This window comes from Thunnus albacares, chromosome 17 (genome assembly GCF_914725855.1).
Source record: "Thunnus albacares chromosome 17, fThuAlb1.1, whole genome shotgun sequence".
Classification (NCBI taxonomy): domain Eukaryota; kingdom Metazoa; phylum Chordata; class Actinopteri; order Scombriformes; family Scombridae; genus Thunnus; species Thunnus albacares.
The window spans coordinates 12,840,194-12,866,758 of record NC_058122.1 but is presented as its reverse complement, the minus strand read 5'-3'; the positions used below and the strand labels follow the sequence as shown (position 1 = coordinate 12,866,758).

Here is a 26,565-nt window from a genome sequence, read left to right as displayed (position 1 = left end):
TTTTTGTTAAAATTGTTGGTCAGTTAATTGATTAATTAGCAGCTAAACATTCACAGGTAGCAGATTTCCAAAAGCTGAAGTGATTAGTCCAGCTCCTCCTTTTGTAAGCTTGAGCTAGTAAGCTAGTTTTATTTTATCAGGGGATCAAATGAGACAGTGCTGCAAGTTTGGCAAGAATTTGCTTGAATATGTTGAATTTAACAGGCACCCAGCGCATCCACCAACAGACAAGATCTCAGTCTGCCCTTGATCCTGTACGGTGAGTTCCCTCATTGTTATTAAGTAACACAAAATGTGTCCAGGTAAGATGGGGGAATTCATTCTATCTTTGACTGCTGACTGCGGATCTTACTGGCATTGAGAGGATGTGTGAAAACATGTGCTATCAAGGCCGCAACACAGAGGCACTCATAAAAAATGTTCTGAAAATAACATTTTAACAACAGGTTGGTTTCCTTATTATTACATACATGTACAGGGATGTACAAAGAGACTTCAGAATAGAAAGCACAGTGTTGTGCTTGAGGAGGGAAACTGCATGTTCCTCCAGCCGCTAACTAATTAATTGTTCTTCACTTCAAAAAACACTTCAAAATACTGCACTGTATAATAGAGTCTCACAATACTTTGTGGCATTTACTGTATTTCACAAATGCTTCATTGTAAACCAACAGATGCTACTGCAGACCTGATGTCAAAGTAGTATATATATATATATATATATATATATATATATATATACATATATTATAAAATATTATGGCCTAAATTTTTACCCTTGGCTCAGAAGAGCTAGTGTGACAGCTTCCCACTTAGCTCCTGCTCTCCCAACAGTCTCTCCAGCAGCCGCAAAACACCAAAGTAGTCAGTTCCACCGCCCCAAGTATAAGCCATGAGGCACTGACTGACAGTTAACTTAAATGACAATTTGAACCCTTTCTTGGCTAGTAGCATGTGGACTAAAACTCCTAAATCCAAGGAAAATATAAGTAGCATCAGCGTCCTTCTACATCTTTTGATAAAAACTGAACACAGCATATAAACAGGGAATATAACCAGCAGATGCCCTTGTGCGTAAGAGTGTGTTAATGTTCTTTGTAAAAAGTGACTACAACCTAGAGGAAGAAAATCATGCACACTCACTTCATCACATCATTTCCCCTGTACTTGTTTCCTTTGACCTTGCTTTTCCTGCTCTCCCTCCCTCCCTCCTCTTCTTCTCTTAAGTTATGGCAGTGGTGACTTTTTGACCCTGCCTTCTGCACTGTATTCTGTCTACAAAAGATTTCTGCTTGGTCAGTGTTGGAAAAAGTCTCATCTGTTTTCATTATTTACCTGGTTTACAACAGAGGCCAGAAACACACATGCACATATTCACATTTACATGCATAATACACAAAAAAGAGACTGTCCCTCCAAGCAAAACTAGAGCATCAGCCGTTTCAGCATTATACCAAAAAACAGGTTGACATGGGCAAGTGACAAAGCCCTCTACCGGCCGTAGTAATTTATCTGGGAGCAAATGAAGATATAGTGTGACATTAATATAAAGTGACAAAGTCCACAGAGGCAGGAGATTGGGGTGGATAGATGGGACAATTAAACTTTAACACGGGAGACTGCAGTCACCTACAGCCAACGTTGGTTTCTTTTAACCATGACCAATCCCTTACCTTAACCACAGTGTTATCATTGTAACCATGACAATGAAGGTCCTCTAACCTTAACCGAGTAGTAATTTTAACCTAAACCCTAGCCCCAACCAAGTTGTTTTTGTGTCGAAACATAACCAAACTTTAACCACAATCAGAAAATGTTCTCTTGTTCTAGAGGACATGGACCACCAACCAACAATTTTGTTTAATAAGTGTAATACAGTGCATAGGCTATTTGTGAAGACTTTGACAAAAATTCTAGATCCATAAAAAATGACTAAAAAGAACATAAAAATGCTAAAAGCAGTGAGTTTAACATAGCCCCCATATGTGAAATCTCATTACTTCTGTGGATTTCTCCTCCTCTTTCAATACACTACGAGGCTGTTTGGTGTGTTGAAAGCATCAAATTGCATACACAAACACATGTGCACAATTCCTCATCACCTGCATGACCATAAACCAAAATTTTCTATTATATTTTTCTCAGTTGGTTCACTCCAGAAAATTCTGATTGCTTCTGTTGCAGCAAGTGTGGCACAAACACTGCAGGTCCAGTGGTTAGTTCGCAGAGCGTGCTGAACCCCTGCAAGTTCCCGACCCATTAAGTGGTTTTGCCCTGACTTCCTTTTGTTATTTGTTTGCAAGTTAACTTTGTTGAGAACTTCTTTTTCATGAAGGGCTCACAGGGTGAGCAAAGTGCTTCACCACGGCTCTGAGTCTACACACCCTATTCTCTCACTCTCTCCACTCCACTCCTTCATTTTTTTTGTCCTTATCAGACTACTACAATATTAATACATGTGTGCTGCAAGACTGAAATGAAGTAGAAGAAGGGACTCAATAATGCATAGCACCCTCTTCTGCATTTCTACCTCCAGGTGAGGCTTGTACAAAATTAGGACATTGAAATTAAGAGAGAGCTAGATTGGCTGAATGAAGTCTAAGTTTACTTTTTAACTGGCTGAGAAAGTTTTAGTCCTGATGCAGTTGGTTGAAATAAGTTTGTCTTCAGTCTGTGTGTGAGTGTTTGGACTGGTGGCAAGTCCCTTGCATGTCAGCCCAGCTGGAGAGCCAATGTTCCTGTCTTTATTAATTACTACCTGACACACACATACACTTGCTCACGCACATACCCAGACCTCCATTAAACTACTCCACGAAACACACACAATTACACTTTGATTCAAACACACACCTGTCTCCAACAACGTCTCCTCTATTATTCTTGCAGTAATTCACATTTCAACACACACAAACGCAGCAGTAACAGGAAGCTAGTAATTTGTCCCCATATCCCCTCTGCACTTCTACTTACTCACGCTTGGTTAGGCCAGAAAGGGCACTGAAGAAGCAGACGAAGCAGAATGACGAGCCAAGCTGCTGCAGCCTCAACTAAAGGCTGCTAGCATGACCCAGCAAAAACCGTAGCGCGCTACACTGCATGACATGCTATATTTATGGAGAGTTTAGATCTTCTTCTTTGGGGCCAGATGCCAAGATTTTCTGAAAGAGCCAAAAAACCTGTCAAACTGTTGTTCAGCTCTGCATTATTCATTTGCATAGCTTAGCAATGGCATTGGCTACTGTACATCGCTCCCAACTCTCATAACTATTATCTGTCATGCTTCCAAGCTTCTACACCATGCCGACCCTTCTTCTCATTTTCATTACCATCATTATAAGAGTCAAATGGCCGTTCCCTCATTTTAATGTGCCTGATAATTAGCCTACTTGTGAAGGGCACAATGTAAGCACAGCTGCCAAATCTGTCCACCAGAATGTTAACTAAAACAAAATGATAAGAAAGAGGGAGGGACACACACCAATGGGTACCAAACATTAAGACTAAACATTATGCAATGGTATAATAACTGTGATGTCATGTTTATACTGGCAGTTTATCCTTGGAGCAGGTAGGGAACAGTAGGCAGGTGGATGCAAGATGCTCTCCTGTCTCTCTGCCATCAAGGTGCCCTTGTAGAAGGCATATAAACCTCAAAGGCTCGAGCGGTGCTGTTAAGTAGTGATCGGTACAAGAGTGTGTCTGTGCATCTCCCAAGTGTGAGTATGCAGCTGTCAAATCATAAAGCAAAGGAATACTAAATACGAGCATGCATACACAATAAATCTCTGTGTACATGTATTAAAATTGCAAAATAAGAAATAGGCCTACATCATTATTCCAAAGATTTCATCACTGACCTGTCTTGGAAATATGATTTAAGAACAACAGGGACAATCGAGGAATTGTACGATGTGACAGAAATAAAATGTGTGCACCCTTTGCCAACTGTTGCAACGAAAATAAAAGAGTCCCTTTCTAATCTCATGTTCCAACTCCAAAATGGCAGCATTTGCAAAAAGAACATTGAAGCCCACAATGCTGTGACACGAAAATGATGATGAGGGCACAAAAGAACTCTCTTTCCTTCTCTCATCATTCCTTTTGTTTAAATAGGTATTATGTTATAGCTTTGTTTGTCTTTTTCTCTCTTCCTCTCTCAGACAGTTTTAGCCTTCTCTGGCTGTGTTGGGGCTAAATCATCCCTTGAGGTGATGTCAGAGTTCGTGAGGGGACAGCAGAGTGACGTGCTGTGTGTGTATGTGTATGTGTGTGTCTCAATATCTACTGATCTAATGTCTCAACCACAATGCAACATTTTTAAAAGCAGCCATTTTTGACCATTATTATTCTGCCATCTTGCAGAAAGATAGCATTGTAATGCAGGCTGCATTAGCTCACTGGTTAGCTAAAGCATTACCAAGGTCAACCATTGCAGTTTAACTGGTTCCATTGATATTAATAGGCACTGGCAGTGACTGAACCCTGTGGGATCACATCTCTGCAGGTTGGCAAGCTCAGGTATGGGCAAGCACAATATGCACAAGCACACACACACACACACACACACACACACACACACGCACAGCACACTTGGACACAAGGACAACAGAGCAGACAAGCACAGACTCAAAGGCATAAACGCACACCAGTTCACACATGCTTTCACGTGCACAGACAGGCACATAGAAGGAGTGAGGAGATGCAACAGTAACATTTGTAGCAGCATTTCATGTTATTTGGAGCAAAAAAAAAATCACTTTCAGTCATTTCTTATTTGGTTCAGGCATGATATACCAATTCTCACAAAATCTCAGTGAATTTATACCAGACAAGATTTCCATTTTACCCAGTTTGTTATTGATTTGTACGGACTCACTCTACTCACTAAAATCCCAAATCCTGATGAGACAAAATCTCAAATGTGTTGGTAAGAATGACAGAAAAAAAAATGCATCTTTAAAGGAAAATATCTTTTAAATCATCTGACAGCCACAAATCGAATGCAGAGTACTGCAGCTGTTCACCACTGACACATTTATAATTAATTGAAGCTCGGAAGTGAATTAATGTTAACACTTTTTCAAACTCAACATTATACAAATGGAACACAAGCTCTACCCTCTGTCATTTTGACGGTTAAAATGGATGAGCTTCTGTTTGTTAATACAGAGTGCAACACATACCCCGAACATCTGATCTCGATAAAACTTTCTTTAATTGTCTAATTACTCCTATTCAATACCACTGCTGTCTAGATTTACCGTGGCATCTACTCATTGCCTTACTGATGGCTTCTATGAGTGATGTCTGTCACTCTCTTTCTCACTTTGTCTCTTTTACTGCTATACCCTCTTCCATCTGCCTCACTTTGCCTTACAGATGGCTGAAGCAACTGCAACTCATTATGCAATGGTGCAAAAACTACAATTAAGAAATCAAGGAAGAGAGGATGGAAGAGAGGAAGAGTGATAAAACTGGGCAGGCGATGAAACGAAGGAGAGAGAGAAAGAGAGAAATGGGGTCTCATACTAATCGCATGTAGCAAGGAAGCAAATTCAGCACATTTCGAGAAATTACTCACATGTCAGCAGCAACTGTCTTCTAATTGATGTCCATCTAAAGAAACATCTCCATCTATTGTGTTTAGTATTTAGGCTATTTTTTCTTTAATTTATATTCTTCTATGTTTAACTAAGTGATATATCAGTCGGCATCAAAGAATAACACCCTGCTATTGATTATCTGACCCCCTCTACACTACCAACATGATACCTGTATCTCAACATTTTATGTGGATAAGAGGAAATGCATATAAATGGAAAGTGTATGCTATTCGATCAGGAAAGACTACATCTGGCTTGTGTTGTGACTGGATCCAAGCCAGGTGTAAAATCTGGACAGTGACAAAATTCTTCAGAAGAAAATCCACCCAATATATTGAAAGGTCACCTGACTCTGCCTCTTCCTGCAATCTCCAGTTTGCCCATTAAACACTAAAGACAGCCCCTTCCTCTGTAAAAGAAAATAGCAGCATCACTGTCCTTGACCTGGGATGAGCAGAACAGAATCCAGATAGAGAGAACGTTTATGAAAGGGGACATATCATGCTTTTTGTGATTATTTGTCATTTTCATACTGTTATGATGTTGGATGTTAAACATGGTCAAAGTTCGAAAACTTAAGGTGAACATATGAAAGATGTTCCCTGCAAGTGAAACGCAGCATTTCTGTAGCCTTTGTTGCTAAGGTTGTTCCATGGGTTGTTCATGTTGTCCACTCGCTTATTTCAGCACAAATTTGGGCTCAAACATATGAGAAGTTTCCATTTTGAGTAAGAACAAGAAAAGAAAGTGAAATCCTACCACTACTGTTTGATTGCATAATCTCCATGACTGCCAGAACAGAGTGGGCTCATTGGGAAGGAGGCCTTAAAGAGACAGGACCTAAAACGGCCTGTTTCAGACAAAGGCTGAACTGAGGGGCTGCATAAAGGGTCAGTATAAGATAAATCAGTATTTTTTTGAACTTTAAATCATGCAAAGATATTCCAGTAGAGCCCCAGAATATAAATATAGACCTGTAAATGTGTATGATATGTCCCCTTTAATACCAGTTGAAAATGCGAAGGCCTGTGATCAGATGTCACAATCCAGATAAGGTATCCAGATACAGATCTCATGTTAATACCAGCTGTAAATGTGATTGATGTGTCGGTGGGTGTGATCTTTTGATGAAAGTGACCATTTTGGATCAAAGGATCATTGCAATCAGCACTGAAATCCTGTACACACACTAGAAACATACAAAGGTAAGAATACAAGAGCACTCAAGGTCATCAATTTTGACACAGGTGTTGAATAGGAAACACATTTACAGTTTGCAAAGATCCGCACAAACCACTGGAATCTATTAATAAGGTGTCTTGTCAATGAACCCATATAACCGGCACGTTTTACTGTATGTTTGTTCCGATCAATAACTTACTGGAGCGCTAAATGACGAGGGGCCCTGGCCAGATGGGTGTTAGGTAAGATGGAGGTGTGTGTGCGGTGGGTGTTGGTAATAGGACAAAGGGTCACAGTATCCTTCCACAACTGCAAAAATACACATGCACGCATAAACTGAGCACACACATATCTGTGTAACATTCAACATTCAGCCCAATGTTAATTGTGACATTCAGAGAAAAAAAAAATCATGAAAAAGGCTGAGTGATGAGGAGCAGGAGTGAGAGAACGTGTAAGTGAAACAGATGGAGTGAAAACAAATGTATTGTGATAACATCATTTAAACAGCGCTTGGCTCTCTGAGGGCCCTGGCTGCCTTTGCACTCCCTCTAACACTCGTTTGGGAAAATAGCCAAAAGGATGGGCCAAAAGGACACGCAATATCTCTCATACTCACACTCATGCTCTCTCCCTCTCTCCCTCCCCTGCCAAGAGACTAAATTGTACAGAATTGTGCTGTCAAGTCTCATTTGTGAGAGTAATAGCGCACTGGGTATTACTTGAAGACAGCAGGTTGTTTGGCGAGTTCTGATGAATCATGTTATTTTCATGATGATAATGTATGTGATCTTAGCTGAAAGAGAGAGAAAATATGTGTGTATAAAAAGTGATTGCCTCTAAAAAAGTAAATGTGGAGAGATGTAAGTTGGTATGTGCCTATACAGCATAAATACATGCACACAACCAAACACCGTAGGAACCCTAATTGAGGTCAGTGGTCTTTAGTAGGTTGCAATAAAAGCACTAGGAGGAAGTGACATGTCAGTCATTTTGCCTGAGCCCAAGTCAGGGCAGGGGTCAACCGACGGAGCAAAACTGCGTATAAGAATTTTTTTTTTTTTTTCTGTATAATATGGGGTCAACATAGAGGCCAATTTCTCTTTTTCTTACAAATCTAGTAGTTCACATTTTTCCACATTTGCATCATGATTCCTTTTGCTGCCAATTCCTCTGTTGGCCTTGGGAGGGTGTAAAATGATGTGCCTGCTCTGACAGACACACATGGAGTTGCCAGACAGGTGCAGATAGTCCTGCCAGGGCTGTACCAGTCTCTGGTGTAGAGACCAGGACACCATTTGACATGCGACATGCAACAAAGGTCTGCTGCTGGATTCAAACTGTGGACATTGTGGTTATGTGGCATGGATCTCAACCAATAGGCTACTGGAGCACGCCGCCCTTGAAATGTTTCACGCTTTCTTTTTACTTGTCGACCAAATGTTTTACATGACAAGCTCATGAAACACTTTTCTCTTTTCTTCTCTCCTTGAGGCACCTTTCATGTACGTTACCACGTCCCCACCAGAGATGCTTTCTGCTCTACTCCCTTATTGTATCACTCCTCTATTCCTCCTTTCTTTGTTTCACTCTTATCCCTCCCTCCTCGCCCATTGAACAGTTTGTCCCTCTCTAAGCTGATTTCACTTGAGGTTGTTGCAGTTCTGTCAGTGACTCAGGCGCTGATTCAGTTACATGACAGTCTACAGAGTTTTTGAAGAAACTTACCAAGTCAGCTACTTGGGGAGAACATCAAAAGCTGTATGGTTATGTGTGTGCATTTGTGTGTGTGTGTGTGTGTGTTGGTAAGTTTAAAGCTTGTGTTTAATGACCTAAGCCCCAAGGCTCATTTGAGCTGCAGATACCAGCAGTCAACTAATGTCCAAACATCTGGGTGGTCTCACACACGCACACACAAACATACACACACATATGAAGGCTGAGCTTTTATCACTGGCCAGAGGAAGGGTTTTAGCATCCGCCCTGACAGATGCCGCCCACACATCAACACACACGCACACGCACATGCACACACACACACACACACACACACACACACACACACACACACACACACACACACATACACACCATATCCAGCGGAAAAACAAACACCGAAGAAGGATTTAGGCTGAGTGTGATCCATATGTGTGTAACATATATCTGACAGCTAGGATTATGTGTATATATGAGAGTGAGAAGAGCGCAAGAGAGAGAGTAGTATGTGTTTGTGTGTTTGTGTGAGACAGTGACAAAGCAGAGCCATTTCAGCAGGTCCCTAGCGGTCACTAACTCTCTCTTTCTCACCTCTCCCTCTACATGTCTTTTTTTCCTCTCTTTGACACTCCCTCTATCCATAGCTCCACTCTCTTGGTTTCTTCTCCCCTTCCCCCCCCTTTTCCATCCTCTTTCTGCCTTCCAGAGCTGGCGGAACGATAAGGGAATACACACAAGAGAGAGTAAAGGTCACTGGACAGAGGTCAGGGAAGTGGCAGAGGTCATTGTTGAAAGTGCACATTATGGATACATCGTCTGTCCACGGGGTCAATGTGTGGAGATATAATCACTAAATCATAAAGGCATGAAGTGAGTCTGCTCCACTAATCTGAATTCTTTCACTGTACAAAATACTATATCCACCCGTCCTTTCCATGAAACACACCTCAGTTCACTTCAATGTAGAAAAAGGGATGTATGAAGATGGTGTGAAGAGGTAGGAGAACAATTGTTTTGATTAAATTTAAAAATGTAATTTCAAGCTTGACAAAAATGCATTTTTATAAATACATATTACTGATATAGCCTGAAAGGCAGTTTAATGTCAGCTATTACGATGGTTGTGCAATTTACTGGTATTCTAATGTTGGTTAAATGCTGTGGGCTAGTGTCCCATATTAAGGCATAAATTTTTACACATGCAACATTACAGCAACTTTGGACTATAACATATTTCAGCCTGATATAATTGTAAAACTATTTTCATAGGTGATTCATAGGAGAACAATGGTTATCAAAATAAATAAAATGAGATGCGTTTTTAATCTGATTTCAGTCCCTGTTCCACACAGTTCTTACACTGTTAATATTAGATGCACTCAGCCAAGACATATTCTCTCTGTATCTCATGTATTTTATGTATTTGGTACCAAATGTATCAAATCTCGGTGCACAATCTCTGTTATTTGTCTGTCTGTGCCACGCATTTATAACTTCATTTAGTCCCTCTTCCTGTTACTTAGACCTTTTGTCTTTTTTTGTCCTGATCTCAGTGTAACTCTGCCCTCCCTCCCACTCTCTGTCTCTCTCCCTTTCACTGTGGAAGAGGTCTGAAGTTGCAGTCACCAGAGCAATTAGAGACTTCATGTTCCTCCTCACTGTCAAGAGGAAACAAGGATACACACATACACACATGACGCACACACACACCATCCGTCCTCAGTACTGACAGGCACTGGGCAAAAGTTCACTCTGCCACTGTGCTAACTATCTCCCTTTCTCTTCCTCTTTCTATTCCTCCTTAACACTGTCTCCTTCTCACGCTCTGCCTTTTCAAGAAAAGTGCTAACTAGCTATCTCTCACATCTTCCCCTTCTCTCTTTGCCCGCCTCTCCACAGGCTATCATCCCTCTCTTTTGTCTCCGTCTTTTCTCTTTTTCTTTTATCATGTCTCTCAGAGTGAAGTTACAGCTTGTCCTTCACTCAATGTCTTGCTTTTGTGCCTCTCAGGAACTCTTCGCCCCTCCTTGTGTATCTACGCAATAATTACCCCTTCTTGTCCTCTAGCCTCCATCTTTCTCTCCCTTCCATTCAGTTTGTCACATGTGTTTGCAGTAAATTTGATATTTTGTGACGTGGAGTTGAGTCACTGAACATGTGCAGTGCTGCAAAAATGCAGACTTCATCCATGAATGACCTGAAAATGAATATTGTGGCTGCAATTACTTGAACAGAAGTTCATTTAACATCTCCAGTGTGTCTATTTCTTGGTCACGCTTTTCTCAGTTCTCAGTCAAATTAACTGAAATGAGCAAAATGCTGAATCAAGGTTGAATGTCACTATAAGCTTCTTTATCATATTATATTAGATCGATACAGCGGGTTCTCCAAAAAACCTTCTTGACTTGAACACTCATCTTAAACTTTTCTCCAACTATTAGGCATTCGTGAAATGTTGCCATGTTCTAATATCAGAGTGCCTTGAAGAAATTAAATTCCCCCATCTGTCAGCTCTGTGAAACTCACTTTGATCTCTCCCAGGTGAACACCGGCTCAGCCATAAACCCACTACACTCCCTTTTCATCAGGGGAAATGAGAGACCTCGAATGGCAATCTTATATTGCAGCCATTGTGGTCTTGTAGGCTTGTTGTGTGTCATTCATCCTTTGTGAAGTGCAGCAAGGGCACCATCACACATGGCAGCTGGGGGAAGGTGAATCACACACTACATCATGCAAACCACAGGCTGGAGTTTTGTGATCACTGATGCAGTGAATGTCAATCACCCGCTGAAGCTCTAGTGAGGGAAACTCAGTTTACAGTCTGATTCCACTCTTTGAAAGATGCTGCGAGATTTCCGTGACTTGACCTCCAACATGTAAGGATGCGTGTGTGGTAGATTCATCTGAGCTTCGCATAATTGTGACCTATAAATTCGTAACATGGCGCTCATGCCCTACAGCCAGGACACAAAGACAGGTTCTCTGCTCAAAGGCGCTAAAAGGGCATGTGATCTGCTGGTCTCCTTGATATTGTAATGAGTCTTCTTGGTCTGCTAATGTGCTCATAAGTATTCATTACTAAAGGGTGGACCTCAAAGCCTGAACAGCAAGCGGGCAAATGGTTCATGCTGAAACATACTGACGATCAATCAAAAAGCAGAATATTCATAAACATCCCTTAGTGACTCACGCTATCCTCTCATACTCCCTGCAAACCTAAAAATTGGACTGGAAATGTTCCCAGGATTCATAATAGCTGTTTGTTCTCCTTTGTAAAACATAATGTCTTTGACACAACCTCGCTCTTCTTCCGAAACAGTCAACGACACAGCCAGGCTTCATAATTACCTGAAGTTTATCCTTCTGTTATCTAAAATATATTCAGTCTGCAATATACACTTTAACGAGTAAAATTGCTTGTTTACATATGATGAATCATTTAGTTAGAGGCTTATTTTCTTCCCCCAAATCCTGTACATCTCATTTTAGAATTAATATTCTGCTATTTGTAATTAATATATATATATATACAGAAATACTAACTATGTTGCGACATGTTTAAGCATGCAACTAACGTTTGCTATTTATTGTTTTTATAGCATTAGCCATAGGCAAAACACAGCAGGATGTTCCCGGAAAAGACAAAAAAATATTCCACAACATAAGGACAGACTGTGAGCTGTCACATTCGATTTATTAGTAATTCTGTCTGCTGGCATTTTAGCTTCTTAGAGTAACAAGACAAGAATATTTTGAGTAGAATAATTATTGCTTTGCTTATCTGTAGCTGTCTTTACAGCTGCCTCCGGTAATAAGCATAGAATTCATATTCAAACTAATAACATGTAAGCTTTTACTGCTTTTGTTGAAATAATTCTGTTTCAGAGTCGGTGCTGCGGAGAGTTGCCCTCCTGCTCTGATGGAGGAAAAGAAGCAAAATACAAGTCAGAGTGCATATTACATATTATATTGTAAGATGTGAACTACTTTCAACTCTAAGCACTGGCCTGTCACTAATTTAGTTAATTTCCATATTGCAATCAGTAAATTCTAGCATAAAAACTTTGCATTCACTTTCCAGAATGTTTAGTACAGTTTTATCTGCATGTCTGTACACATTCATATTATGCATAATAACAAATGCACAACACAGCACAGTCTATACAAATACACCTAATGTTCTTGCTCTTGTTCTTGCTCTCTTAGGGTGAAGAAGAAGAAAGACATGGTTTTTGGGAGTTTGGGAACTAAGCTGCAGTCATAGCTGCAGTAAAAAAAAAAAAAGTTCTCCTATTATTTCCCCAGTTTTTTTTTAGTCAGACGTCACATTGATTGCTCAGGAGTGGCGACATTTGTGCACTCCATGACATAATTCAGCTGCAGTCTCATAAATGTCCGCCTGAGCAGAGACGGAGAGGTCGATATGGTGACATCAGCGGAGATATGGACAAGTTGTTGGCTTCAAGCTGAAGCCGCATGCACCACAAACATCTTCTCATAATACACATGACCCTCCTTTATAGCTTAATAGCTTTCCATCGCTATAATGTGCCGCTAATGGATAACTAGTTAAACATCATTTCGCCTTCGTTGAAGAGCCCAAGGCTGACGACTAACAAAGGGATGTTCTTAACTTAACCAGGCAGCTACTCATCATTTCACCTCATTTCAGCCTCATTACTGTGCTCACTGTAACTTTCTTCTCTCAAATACTCGTATTGTTGAGGAAAGCTCTGTATTGGAAAAAATTCTGATCTATTCAGGAGAGTTTTAGGGAGGTCACAAACAAAGAACAGACTCACTGCAGTGCAGAATGACTCATACAATTTATATAGCACTTTGTGGATAATAGATGAGGAATAGCAAACTACAAAGCACTCACTTGGATAAAAAGTACCCTGCAGTTAGTAGTGATGGAGCCATTAAATGACTTATTAAATTCTCTCAAGAGTCCCAGTTTGTGTAAAGCAATACTTCTGAGTAGAGCTGACATAAAAAAGAAAGATATGATTCTTTTATAAGTTAAAAAATAAGGCAGCAACAGTGATGGTGACGGGCGGAAAACAAAAACAAAAGAAAAAAAAAATCCTGCTTGTTCATGTTTGTGTGTACATGCGAGCGTATAGTATACATTGTATGTGTGTGTGTGTGTATGTGCATTGGCTCTTCTGTTTGTGCACCCTTGACATTTTATCTGTGTGGTTTATCCAAAAGCAATCTGCCCTGCTGTTACTGAGTTCAGACAAATAGGCTCAGCTGTCTGAAGTATTGCTGCAGTACAGCATATAGCATAACACGGTGCTGAAGCAGTAGGCGGATAATGTCAGCCAGCCATCTGAATGTAATTCTCTTCGAAGAATGTCACATTGAACTAACCCATAACCCAATTATGGATGCAATTCAGGAATGGTGTCTACATAATCCATAATCCAACATTGGGGGATCGTGATAGCGCACGCACGCACGCGCATTTGTAAACATGGACTGATGCATACACATGTAATACAGTATGTGGACGTACAGCACAGTCCTTGTACACACAGACACTGGCAATAAAAAAAGAGCAAATTACAAAGGACGACTTAAAGGCATCCTGTGCAGTTTCTGATCTCTACTAGCACTATGGAGCAGGACTTTTATGCGTTGGTCCCTGTTTTGTTTGCCTCATGCTCATGATGTGATAATTGTGATCCGTGATAAACGTAATCCTACAAATGGTTTCACACTATTCCAATGATTTACAGGTGGTGTAATGCGCCAAGAACACAGCAATATGCCAACAAAGACAGAGGAGAAGAAGACGCCAGAGCTAGTAATCATAAATGTAAACAAAGCAGGATTTTTGAATACTTAAATATAACCTTTGCAAATGTTTTATGAGGAAGAAAATACATTTGACACGTGTTAGACCTCAAGGATACAATGCCTTTTGGTAAGGAACACTCACTGTAAACATTACTTTTGATTGTTTACGAGAAAAAAAACTCCACAGGGCGCCTTTAAGCTTACTCTTAAGACCACAAGGGGAAGAGGTCCACACCTGCCATCTCTTCCTAAGTGACATTTCTAGCAAATCTAAATAGTTAATAAGTGTGTCTAAGTCGCAAGCACAAAGACTGTGAGATTGTTCACAAACACACTGCATGTCACACAGTGGAGAAAGTGGACTGAGTTTCTGGAACAGCAAAGCAAAATTTGTGGTAAATTCACACATTCAAGTCAATTCAGATATTTAATTTAATTAACAGATTCTTAGAAAATGATTGCATTAGTTCTGTCAAGTCCCGGTGTTCTTTAGATTATAAATAAATAGAATAAGAAAAAAATGAGGTTAGTGGCTAACACAATGTAGCATTTCCTGTTTTAGTATTCCTATTTATCTCTTAAAATTTTAAAACCCTCAACCTCAAGCTGCTATAGTATAAAAAGCACATGTTCATTGCAACCTAACTACTTTGAAGGAGTAATGCATGTAAAAGAGGTCACACAGAGTGTGTATGCACTGAGATTCAGTACTACAGTAGTCATTAGAGTCACTTTAAGCCCTTCATCTCTTCTTCAGTGTTCCCCTCTCATCTCTTCCCTCTCTCTTAGACAGTACAGGCACTAATGGAGTTTGGACTAGACCTGAGGGAGAAGAGAGAGGGAGGAGGAGAAGGAAAGACGGAGGGAGGGAAGAACGAGGAAGTGAGGATGATTAGAACCAGTATTGGTTTTTGGATTTATTTTGGAAGCGTAAGCATTAGTATTCTTAGTATATTAGTATCCTTGTCTCTTTTATTTTATTTGTCCTTTACAGAGGTTTATCTCATTAATGTTTGCACCTCTTTTAAAAAGAAGAGATTTTCCCCGGGGTAAAAGGACAACAGTTCATATTCTACTTGAAGCAGAGGCTCATTAAAAAAAAGTGGAGCACTCACATTATTGCACAAGATGAAGGCATAAACGTAAATTTGAGAAGATACGTCATCTTAAGGAAGAGGGAAAGGCATACGTGAGTAGAAAGGAATGATTGAATCTGCGAGTGAACAAAATAGAAAGCAAAAAAAGAGGAAATGACAGAAAACAGACAGGAGAACAAGCAGAAGATGAAAGAAAGACACAGAGTGCCGCTGTGAATTAAAGACAGACTTTTGATGTTCTTTAATAAAACATCTGTCAAAACAAGTGGAACAACCATTCAACTTCTACACACACACACATCCATCATGTTGCACACCTCACGGCAAGTGTCATTGCAAAGAAGACGACATAAATCTACCATGTAGCCCCACAGCAACTTTTCCAGCTAGAACCACGGGAAAGACAGAAAGCAAAAGTTGAGAGAAGGAAAAAGAATAAAAGAAAAAAACCGTAGAAAGACAGAGCCAGAAGGTGAGCGAGAGTAGGTGATATGTCCCAGGTGTGTGCTCTATCCTCAGCAGTAGTTAAGAGCAAGGCACGGCAATGCCTCAGCCATCCGTCACCATGGAGATAACAAGCTGTCAGGGCCAGGGAGGATCATGGGCCACAGAGGCCGGTCACTCTGCTTGAACACCACAGGAGCCAATCAGAGGAGTAGGGGAGAGGGTGAGATAATGTGAAGAGAAAGATCGTTACTGGCATCAAGCTCTTCAGTGGAAAAGAGGAGAGGAAAAACGAGAAAAAAAAGGGAGAAGCCGAGAGCATAGAATTGACAGAAGGATGAGAGGATGACAAGAGGTGAGTAGCACAGGGGGCAAAGCATGTGACAGTGTCAGGACAACACAAATGTCAGAGAGGGAAAGAAGGAAAGAAAGAAATATAAAGGAAAATATTGTTAAGTGCGGGTAATTGTAATGATTTCTGGATGCGGAAAGAAAAAGGACAGAGCCCAGAGCCATAGATCAGTCAATGCTCTGCTTCTAAACAACTCGAATACACATCCCAGCACATTTCCTGTCTAAAATGCTGTATAGTGCAAGTAATTACCCTGAATTTCCACTTTGAAAATACAGCTTAAAATGCCCCTATACAGTACAATGTGCCCACTTTGCAATTATAATTTAGAAGTCTGGAACAAACAGTACAGAAGAGGTGCAACAATAGAAGAAGTTGCAAACAAAAAGCAACAAAAACCATTCTAACCATTTAAAAAGCTGGGAGCCTAAAACTCCACAGAAGATACTGCAACTTAAAACACAACAGTATGTGATACTAGAAGAGGAAAAACTGCTATCTATCTTTCTTTGTGTTTCTAGCCTGGATAACTGTTGACAGGTCAAGTTTCACTGAATGCAGTTAATTGCGATGTCTGAGGTATAATGAAGTATGAGTGACCTGACATGTTTTCATCTTGATCTGTAGAATAAAGCTTTGATGAGAGGTAATCTTCACCGCGTAACTGAGACACAGTGCAACAGGCTGGCTGGACGGTATGTCATCCACTGCGAACACAGAATTATAGTCTTTTCTTTCCATTCAGTAGACTGACCAGGTGAAAGTGGTGAATGTTTTTGCCTGTTTGGTGCAGATGCTGATGAAGTGAGGCAATAAAAGCAACTGAAATTAACTCACAGCTTCTTCAAAAAGGTAAGATTTAACATTGAGAAAGTGGAAAAGCAAATGACACACCTAGATGGGACTGGATATGTCACTGCCTGTGTGTTTGCATATATCTGTGAGTGTGTGCATGCATACGTTTGTATAGTGCATAAATTTTTGCACGGTAATGAATCCATTCAGAAGGGAGCGGGACCGTATTAGGACACACATCTGATCTGCTATCAGTCTCCATAGGAGTTAAGTGGCAGCTTTTGCATTATCTCTGAGTTGGTATTAAGACAAGCAGAGCAGAGGGCAGAACCTCTATTTAAAAAATGTCAAAATAAATGCACAGATAGAAATATAAGCCTGCAGGTCAGATTTAAAGGGGATGTATCATGCACATTTCCAGGTCTATGTTTTTGGATATTTTGGATATCTCAGCATGACTTACAGATTTATCTTATACTGGCTTTTTATGCAGCCCACAGTTCAGCCTCTGTCTGAAACAGGCTGTTTTAGCTCCTGTCTCTTTAAGGGCCTCCCAATAAGTCCTCTCTGTTCTGATTGATTAGATTCCGAAAGGTGTGTCTCAGCCAACTTCCGGCGGCTTGGGAGTCTAATGTAAACAAACAGCGGTAGTAGAAATGTTCTTTACTTGAAATGGAAACTTCTCAGATACATCTGTACTTGTTCAAGCCTGATTCTGATCTGAAATATGTGGAAAACATGAACAACCCATAGAACAACCTTAGCGACGAAGACTATAGAACGGATAGCCATTTGTGGCCACACGTGAACAATCTGCAGTCAGCTTGAGCCCTGGCTTTTGACTTGCAGGGAGAATATGTGAACATATGTTCACTTCAAGTTTAGAAACTTTGACTATGTTTAACATAGACATCCAACATCATAACAGTATATAAACGACTGAAAATCACAAAAAGCATGTTAGACACATTTCTGTCATAACACACAGAATGCATAATATAGCTAAGTACACGTGTATTTCTTGGCCAGTACAAATATCTGACTATAACAAAGAGAAAGTAGGGGAGCAAAGTGGAGGAGGGTGAGGGTGCGAGAGGCAGAAGGAAGAAGAGCAGTGACACAGAGGAAGAAAATGAGGAGAGGGGGAGGAAACTTATTTGACTAAACTTAATTTCAAGAGGATAGTTGTGAAATCAAATAAAGCTTACATGATATCAGATATCAGTATCAGCATATGTGAACAATGGGAATGAGGTAAAAGATTTTGAAAACCACTAGAGAGGAGGATTATGGTACTGTAAATTGCACAGTATAGAGCGCGAGCATGCACTCCAAAGAGCAAGAACAATAGAGAGAGGGACAAGAAGTGTGTGGGGTGTATGTAGAGAGGTGCTCCAGTTGCTCTGTTGCAGGCAAGCGTGGGAGAGCATCTGTGTGTGTGTGTGTGTGTGTGTGTGTGTGTGTGTGTGTGTGTCACTGAAGGCCTCTCACAGCTACTGAGTGGTGGACAGAGTTATTGATCTGCAAAGAGATGGTGAAATAACCACTGATTGCCCCTCTACACACACACACACACACACACACACACACACACACACACACACACACACACACACACACACATACACAGCAAGACAAAATTCGCTTTCACAGATACATTGAAAAAATGAGCAGTCCTCATATTTGGTCAGTACATAAACAATCCAACATATCTACTGTATATATACAGCACTATCTACTTTTGTACGATCAATGGACACACACACACACACAAAAACAGGTACAAATCGTTGTTCCACTGCAACAGACATCAAATGCCAAACTCTTGCTCCAGTTTAAGTCCTACACACACAGTAGATGCACACACACACACACACACACACACATCTTGTTCCTACACAAATAAAGGCATAAAGCCTGTGAATATACCACCATCCCACACACACAGAGCCACTCACACACAAACACACATGCTTCAGCAAGCTTCAAAACTATCTATAATGCAGTCACAGTAGGCACAAGTAACACATCACTAACCACCATGGTGATGGAAATGAGTGTGTTTTCTTGCCTCACTAGCAGAGAAAAATCACCTCAACTACCATGATAACAACCTTTCCTGGAACCACCACACATACATTCAATATTTTTCACCTTTCACCCACTCACTTTGTATTTTTCTCACACATTTGCTCTCTCTCTCTCTTTGTCTGTCTCTCTCTCACACACTCACACACACACCTAGACACAGGTGTGTGTCACTGTGTTTTAACCTGCTTTGGGTTTCAGCCATCATGGGTGTCCAGCAACCAATGAGCTGCAACACAAGCTCAGGCGATGTGAAATACGATTTAGAGTGTGTGTGTGTGTGAGCACGTGTGTGTGTGTGTATGCATCGGCATGTTTTTACCCTGTGGCATGGGGCCAACTGAGAGTAGCAGAGCTCAGCCATTAGCAAGCAGTGTAAAATCCTCCTGAAGCCTCTTTTCCTCCAAACATCAAACACATAGTCTGAAAGGCAAACAGAAAGTCTCACTGTCCAGTTTTGTCTGTCTGACTGCCTACGCTCTTCTTCTGTCTGTCTAATTTTCTAGCTTCCCATTTGTTTGCTTGTAACACAAACACTACCATGGTATTAGTCTCCCCTCACGGCTCACTGTAAATGCAAGGGATGAATAAAAAGTGAAGCTGCTAACTTTCATGGACTTTTGTCTCAAAACTTCATTAATTTTCTTTCAGAAAAATCTTTCTTTGTGTCTATGTTCAGGATTTTTCAAGTCTGTCTTAAAACAACAGTCGGGTGCCCGTATGAACACTGAAACAGATTTTGCTTGCTGCAATCAATCCTCCTGTTCATACTGACCATTGAAAGATCATTTCCTAATCCACTTTCAGTATAAGGGATGGGGGACAAAATTTAAAGTCCTCATTTTGAGAAAACATGTATTTAAAAGTTTATCTGAAGCAAATATGAAGCTTCAGCAGTCTGAGTTAGTCAAATAAAGTGGATATCTTCCACTTTATTTGACTAACTCAAAATTGCTGACTGCTGACAGTAACTTTGAAAGATATTGACTTCATTTGTCTAATTTGGAGGGCTAACACCTCATATTAGCTTCAAATACATCTTTAATTCATGGAAAGAGGGCTGTGGTTGATTTGGGAATCAGACTCCTGTTTTAGGATAGACTTACCTATCCTTTGAAATGCTTTGAGTGCTGGTAAACCAAAGTTCGAAAAAGTTAGGATTAATGCAAAACACAGTGATGTACGTTCATCACCGAGTCGGGCAGTTATGGGTAATCCATCCAAGAAGATTTCCCTGCCAACTTTAGAAAGCTCAAGTCATTAGGAAAAACACCCTGTCTGTCTGGCACCACCCACTTTGGATAAACAATGTATCGAATTATTACAGCTTACAATGGTTCATTAGTTCCTGGCGTGAAGGTGTTCATCAGCTTTTTTTTGGAACATGTTTTGGAAATATACACAAACATACACACACCGCCTTTGAGCAGTAGCCAGAGACTACTTGACTAATAACACACATGCTGAGCTTTGAATAGTTGCAATATGTTTTCTGGTGAGAACAGATGTTAGGGGGTTGGTCAGAAATAGGCTTGATTGATGTTCAGGTTATGATAAACTGCTGGAAAGTTGCACAGAAAACGAGAGTCTAGTTGCACCTAAAGGCTCTGCTATTCTTCACACATGACAATGATAAGTGGTGTTCGAAGTGTTTTGAGCTGACCGACTGACCAAGAAAAAGGTCTTCCATAGAGCCCTGCACTCCGACTAGCAGGAGTAAATAGGGCCATAGTCATATTTCACTTAGATGTACTCACTCACACATTCCTGCAGCAGTGCGGCAGGCAGCCCAGTGTGGTCTTGTCTGTCCCTAATGTGAAAGGATCATCCTTTGTCCCATTGCTACTGTCAGTGTAGTCAGCAAACAGACAACTGCTTGTTCTGGGCATGAGCTGAACCACACACACACACACACAAGTCACACATACAAATGTGCACGTTCCATTGTTCAAGCAGTCCAATGCTGATCATTTCAGTTGTAGCTGTATAAGATGTCAAACACACTCACTTTGCGAAGATTCTGTGATGTCTGTTGTACCGTAGTAGCAAATCCACAAGATAAAGGAGTGAGGGTGGAATGGGAGGTGGGGTTGGGTGTCAGAGTCAAGATGGATGAAAATGTATCAAAAGAACAGAGACAGAAGAGAAGTTCACAAAAGAAATTCACAAAGAAGACAAATTGTGACTCTGCAAAAGTGGGTGACGGATAAGCAGAAAAAAGGCTCTAAATGAGGAGGGACTGGATATAAAGGGGAGGGAAGCACCAGTGTTACATAAGGAGATGAAAAGAGAGGGTGGAGAATCGAGAAGGACTGAATTCTGCATGAAAGGTGTTCCAATATACAGAAGAGGGGAAGGAATGATGGGAGTGACTGGAAGAAGAGGGGGATTAATGAAGTTTAGGGAGTATAAAATCCTTGAGGCAAGTGCTGATGTTTTACACGACAGATAACATGTATCTTGTATTACTCAAGAATGTGTCAAGATGTTGCTGATATATTAGCTTAAAAATAATTAGAAAAACAATGTCTTAGAGGAAATGTTTGTAGAAACCCTGCATGTAATGTAAAAACTATAATTCACTGAGTAGCAAGGTCAGGTTAAAGGGTTCAAATTCACATTCTTGGAGATGATGTATGAGGACAAGTGAATAATTAGGTTTAGAGAAGGATGAAAGTTAAGAGATAAAATAAAAAATCAAAGTCCAACTGAAATTAAATTTACTTTTTTTGTCTGCTACAGCATATCTGCTCTGATCACTTGTCCTGTGTTCCCCTTTAACAAAAAAAAAAAATCTAAAACCAAAAGGGAGAAATATACATATTATATTTTTTTGGTTTCATTGTGGCACCCCTTAGTTTTTAGTTCTCTGTCTATGCAGAACTTCTTTCCATTCAGGTGATCAGATCTTGCACAAAGCAGCAGTGTTAGCATTCTATCATAAGCAGAGCAGACGGTCACACTGAGCCTGATAGCATCCTGCTACACAACACAAGACAGAATCTGAACAACAACCCACATTAGCTTTCCTGCTAAACTCTCCTTCTTCTAACTAACTTACAAACATGAACACACATCTTGTCCTGCACCTTAGTTTGTTGAGTGAGCCACTAAACAAGCACTGCTAATATCAGTTAGCAAGCCAGATAGCTAATTAGCTGCTCAGCTGTAGTATGTCAAAACAGCATGTAAACGTACGTGCAAATATATTCTGGTCCTTACTTTTCAGTACCACTGCTAACAACACACTGTCTGTCCATGAGTTGTAGGCTACAGCACAGGTTTGTTTACATGGTCTTTGTTGTCCTGCTAGTGCTGCTGGAGCTCATGCTCCTCCAGCTGACTGACATGTCCTCAAAGACCTTTTTTTCCCCTTTTAATAATCATAAAAAAATATTAACAATAAATTTAAGAAACATGGTGGAATTATTTTGCTGCAAAAAGGTATGACTAATTGGGATTTCAATTGGACTTTAAGGTTAAAGGGGGCAATTCCACCAGTAAATGAAAGGATATGGGCTGGAAACCATACGGATGCACCAGTTGCGAGGACAGGTGGTCTGCTTGAGGCAGAAGAAGACCACAGGCGCCAGCTCTGGGAAGGGCACCACAAGAGTGCTTAGGTCACTGCCGATACTGACATCGTCACCTGGACCCACTTCCTCAATGATGTCATCAGTATGCGCCGAGCTGTATTCCTCACTCTGCCCTGGCACTGCTGAGGAAATGCTCCCCAGCGGCACAGGACACTCCTCGCTCGTCATGGCAACCCAGGCGAGATCTGAAAGACAATGCGAGATGACAGTGAGATTAGAAGAATTAAATGATTAATTGAATGTGTATATTTCATTAATGTTTGATTGGACAAACAGGCTTTTGGTTTTACAATACACTCCTGCAGACCATTAATCACCCTCACGTCATAACATCATTTTATCACAACTCATAGATATTTAATGCATGTTGTTTTCTAGCTCCAAAGCCTCATTAGCCTCTTGATGTCTTTTTGCCCTGTGAAAGCAAATATTCTTATTGTAAACTCACTTGTCTGCATAACAGAATGCATTGCTCACTGTTAACAATCACTTCTCACAATCAAACACACACAGAGGTGTATGACAGCGGAGAGTAAATCAATGTCAACAGTCATTGACGATTCCTTTATCCCCATCACAGTGTTGTGGCAGACGAAATGGCTTTCCATCTCCTACCACTTAGCTCATCAATGGATTCACTTTTATCTACGGAAATAGCACAACTAAACACACACACACAAACACACACACACACACACACACACACACACACACACACACACACACACAAAAATGTGTATTTTTGCATGCTCTAGTGCACAATATTCCATATACCTGTATATTTATATTTTTCAACTGAGACATTTTTACAACAGAGAAAACAATACTGGATATCATTGGCTTGAAGTGAATCAGCTTGTGTGCATAAAAGGAGCACTGTCATGACGTATTGCTGGCTAGGAAGTCCACATGTTGTGTTTAAAGCTTCAAAGGAAAACACATAAATAATACATGAAGAAAAAGAAAAGAAAGACAGAACGGCAAAAAAAAAAAAAACGTTCTTTTGGCTCAGCCAGCCTTCCACGCATCAAACCGTTGAGCCGACTAGGAAGTCAACCAGTAGCAGCTGAAGCCTACATTAAGTGAATGCATAATAAAATATTGGACTTGGTAGTCCTTTTGCTTTTAACTTGCAGCCAAAGGAAGCATCCAGCAAGAGGCATAGAGCCAAGTGAAGGCTGGACATGTGCATAGCTGGACATATGCACAGTCTTACACACATACCCACACCCACACTCACTCACTCACACACACACTCATAAACAAGATGTTGTCTGTTTGGGCACTAATGCATAGCGAGAAGTAACATGAGAAACATTTTCTAGACAACCGTATGATTATTTTAAGCTGCGTGAGCATGTGTGAATGTTCATATTTAGTAATTACTTGTGGTTTTTGCACGTATGTGTACAAACATGCATGCGTAGGTGTGATTTGCTTCATGTGAATGAGTGAATGTGTTTCTTTGCACTTAATCCTACAGTAGGATTAATTGCCAGTGGGGGAGAAGACTTTGTTTTATAGGGTAATGATATTAAAGATTATCTATTACAAGCTAAGAAAATAGGACAGTGGTGATTTAGTAGCCAGTATCTCTCACAGTTCCAGAGTTTATCCTCTGACGAGATGTTAAATGAGGTGGAGATATCAAAAACATTAGAAAGGGGAAAGTCAGCCACCACACACAGCGATGTATGCTATGTTAGGTATCTCTCTCTGCCTAATAATCATCTATTAGTGTGTATCCTTTTATTATCTCATGTGTAAAGTACATACAGACACATACTGTTTCTCAAAGCAGGTTATTATTTTGCCTTTCACAAACAGGCCTTTCAAATTAGCTTTACCATGGCAACAGCTGCTTCCTGTGGAGGCAGGAAGTTTATTCTTACTCTGCTGTGTTTTATTTCCCATGACAAAGCTTCTTAGAGAGGCCGTGCAGCTATTACGGGTGACTACAATTAAGCAAGAGACAGCTTTGCAGAAACGGTTGGAAAGAGTTTGTTTTATTCTGTGTAAGACTATTTGTCTGTGTGTGTGTGTGTGTGTGTGTGGGTGGGGGTATATTTAGAGTGTGTGTCCATGTGAAAAATACAGCATTGCTCTCGCGTTTGTTTGCATGTTAAAATTCTTTCATCTAACTTCTCTGCACCAGAATATTTCTCTCTCTCCTCCTTTACTTTGACTGTCTTTTCACAGCATTCCTGCATGCTGGGTAAGCTTACCCTCAATGTGTTTTTTTTGTGTATAACAATGATGACAGATGAATGCATGTGTGTGTAACACAGAAAGTGAAAGAGAGAGAGACACTATGCACAAGGCCCTCACTGCTGTGTTAGCGCTCACGAATACGCGCGCACACACAGACACACACACACATTCACACTTTATCAACATACGCACATTAACACCCTTAATTGGGGTAGCGGATATACAGTCACCCATTTAGCTGCACTATGAGCTAAAGGCTGTGATGAGCTATGGAAAAACTTGCTTTCCCCCTCCCACACACACTCACTGCGACAGTCTGAGACAGACACAGGATGAGGCTGGATGGAAAACAACGGTGAAACATACTGTGGATCCATAAGGGGCTTCAGCAACACATTCTTCAATACAATGATTTCATATTGGCAAATTGAATAAAAAGCTGATGTATAATACTCAAGGGAAGTAATGACAAAGATTTTCAGTGAGTATTGAATTAGCTCAAAAGGGAAGGCTGCAGATAAGGAATTGGAGGCTTAAAATAAAATAAAATTTCCAGTGTCCTCAGATGTGGCATTAATGAATTCATTATAGATAACACTTGTAATGTACTTTCCAAAGCGGGATGTTCCATGTATGTGGTTCCTTAAAGCTACTGTAAAATTCTTCTTACATTTTCAAACTATAACAAAGATGATGGAGCATGAAGTGCATCTATTTCACCTTGCTGTGCTCAAAATGTCACTGGCTGATCAGGTAAAATGAGTGTGAATATATAATTGAACTGATGAAGTTAGGTAGTATTGGCAGTGTCAGTGGCAGTGACATTTTGACATGTCACCATAGGAAAAGCACATGTGTAAATGATAAAATTAATGATGGCTGAATTCAATTTAGCTGCTTCAGTTTCAGGGTCTTGATATTGTTCATGCCGTTCACTATAGACGGGTTTCTCATTTGCAAACAATTGAGGATGTGCGTGCAGTAGGGGGGTAGAAAACTCATGCTATAATATCGTCCTGGCTCATATTTGGACATTATCAGTATTTAGATAAAAGCAACTTGCTGGAAACCAGTGATATTACTGTAAATGGGTAGCTTCTAGCATGACATATTCTGGTGAAAAATGGCAGCCAGTAGCAGTAATGAGTAAACATACTGTGTGTATCCCAAATAATTGACAGGCAGCAGGGCTTAAAAGTACAGAAGCCCCCCCAAAGTCAGCATAAAAAAATAGATAAAAGTACATGTGAAATTTCTGCTGTTAAGAGCACTGAACCTCCCTCATTAGTAACGTAAGCATGTATGAAAATCCTGCTGTTTCTTCGAAATATACTAAACACTAAGTAGGGTTTAATAAGTACTATTATCACACACAGGAGACTCTTCTGTTCTTTTCTTTATACATTTATAAGGGAAACAATGTAGTGCATTTTCCATCCAAAGCCATCAATCTGCCACCTCGATCATTGGGGTCACCAAGTTACACACTGAAAATCTTAATGCATGTCAAACTGATCACCAAAGTATTGATCACAGAGCCTGACAAATATTTGGACAGTTAACAGCCATAAACACTCAGTAACAGAGAGCTGTCTTAAAATCTTAAAACAGGCTTGGGCTCTGTGCATATATATGATATCCACCACTTTCAGTAATTTGCACCAAATAAA

General features: G+C 40.4%; 1 protein-coding gene across 2 annotated transcripts in view; it reads right to left on the bottom strand.

The window, feature by feature from the left end:
• The window catches only part of cacna1ia (calcium voltage-gated channel subunit alpha1 Ia), a 111,343-nt gene extending 90,056 nt beyond the window's left edge, over positions 1–21,287 (bottom strand). Inside the window, exons 1-2 of one of the 2 annotated variants that reach the window (XM_044330721.1) lie at positions 21,097–21,287; positions 20,846–20,980 (exon numbers count right to left, since the gene is read on the bottom strand). The gene's annotated coding sequence lies outside the window, so the exon portion shown is untranslated. The remainder of the gene's footprint in view (positions 1–20,845; positions 20,981–21,096) is intronic. The other variant, XM_044330722.1, reaches the window with a different exon arrangement.
• Between the last annotated feature and the right edge of the window lie 5,278 nt (positions 21,288–26,565).